The 2,062-nt window shown below is 41.5% G+C and overlaps 1 pseudogene; it reads right to left on the reverse strand.

The window, feature by feature from the left end:
• Positions 1–484: 484 nt before the first annotated feature.
• On the reverse strand, positions 485–1,563 carry LOC118637786 (annotated as a pseudogene).
• Between the last annotated feature and the right edge of the window lie 499 nt (positions 1,564–2,062).

Genomic DNA, 2,062 nt, shown 5'->3' on the forward strand with positions numbered 1-2,062 from the left:
TTGTGAGCCCACTGAGCGAAGTTGCTTTATCTTCTCTACTGCTTTTAAGTATGAAAGCAACTATTTTAACTAAACAAGCGATCCATAAATTCACTTGCCTTGCAAAAATGTAAAGCATTACAGAAAAGGCTAAAGGCCCTATCCTTTCTCCATCCCTTTTCCCAGTCCCTGGAAGTGAACATTACCTTTATCACTTTTTGTTTTTTTCCTTCAAACCTTCTTCTATACATTTCATATATGTATTCATGGAAGAGATAACGTTTTTTTAAAAAAAAACTACACTTGTATCATATTGTATGGATCATTTTTCAACTTCCGTTCCCCCCAAATTCCATCATATATCTTGGCAATCTATTCTTTTATTAGATGTAGCTTTCCCAAGTTATCTTTTATTTTTTTTCCAAATTGCTTCCTGGTATTTCCTAATATGGATATATAATACTTTATTTATTTATTTATTTATTTATTTATTTATTTATTTTGCCTTTGCCAAAATACGATTTTATTTTGAAAGTCATTTGAAAGACACTAAGACTCAACAGATGTAGATTCCAAATTCATATTCTGTCCAACCCCCACCAGTGGTCTCTGTCACTTCAAAAAGTTGCTTTCTTTGGTAATTCCTATTTTTAGCTTTCTGGAGAAGAGACCTTTTCCCATAAGCCATCTTCATTTTTTTTTTTTTCTTTTTGTAGAGTGGAGCTTTATTTCCAGGAAATAGTGTATTTTTTGGAGATGGATATTTTTTAATAAACATCAAGGTTCTAATATGTTCAACAAAGGGGGGGGGGTGCTCAGCCAGAGGTGAAGTGGAAAGGTTCTCTAGTATTTGCTTATCATCTGGCTGCAACCAGAAATCCACATGTGGAAATGGCATCCAGGAATACGGTCCTACACGAAGTTGTTCTGTCTCTGCATCGTAATACTAATCATTGGTCCCCCTTTGAAAGCTCGGGCAGCCGCAGCAACTCTGGACCCGATCTTGGAAGGAAGCTCTGTAAATCTCGGCAGTTTTAACGTTGACAGCAACGCCATCAATGATTGGAAAGTGGTTTTCATTTTCTTCCCGGTCATTTAATTCCGTCACACACAGTGTCATTAAGTGAATGTCATCTTCTTGTCTGTCAAATTCACGAAGAAGTTGATGAGTAAGGTTTTGTGACAACTGCCTATCGTCACCGAAGCTGCCCACGAGGTGTACTTCCAGCCTTCCACCTTGAGTGTGGTCAGAAAAGGATTTTAATGGAGTTCATGATCAAGGGGACCTCAGCTTTGGTGTCGGTTCCATCACAATGTGTCAAGCAGGTAGCCCCATTACCTGAGGCATCAGGACCACAATGTGACAAGTGGTGGCATCATCAGAACCCAGAATGGAGATGGAGCCATCCTTTGGGGAGGTCAGTGCAAGCCCTCTTTGCTGAACATACAGAAGGCCCTGGGGTCCCACTTGTTGAACAGACTGACCTCTGAGAAGTCTCTTTCCTCCAGAAGCTGGTGGGCTCGGACGAGGTCCCCGGCGGTCTGAGGCAGCCGCACTCACCGCCCTTCGACCAGCAGCGGCATCGCAGAGGCGGCCACCCGGGCAGGCCCAGGGAGGCGACAGCCTCCCCAGCGGCGGGCCGCCCTCCGCCCTATAATACTATTTATTTAGTTAATCCCCTATTCATCAACACATAGTTCATTTCCACTTTAGGCTATTGCAAAACAATGATGCAATGGTTATCCTTATACAGATGCCTCTTTTATGCACGTAGTTACATAAAATGCAACTTCTGGGTTTTAGCATGCAGGCATTTTGAGTCTTTACTCCCCCTCTGGAGGTTTTTGTTTTTAATCTGAAATTCAGATCTACCTTTGGCTCTAGCCCAGTCTAAGCTAGAAAAATGTTAAATTATACACTTCACCAAGATTTACACAGGGAATTTGCTCTATCCTGAGGCCTCCTTAGACAATTTTCTCTGTTAGCCTAATTAGACTCAACAGAAGGAATTTTTTCTCTCTCTCTCCTGTTATACTCTGATCCTTTTCTACCCCTAAGAGCCAGGGAGAATGAACCTAATTC

Source organism: Molossus molossus, unplaced genomic scaffold (genome assembly GCF_014108415.1).
Source record: "Molossus molossus isolate mMolMol1 unplaced genomic scaffold, mMolMol1.p scaffold_m16_p_20, whole genome shotgun sequence".
NCBI lineage: Eukaryota > Metazoa > Chordata > Mammalia > Chiroptera > Molossidae > Molossus > Molossus molossus.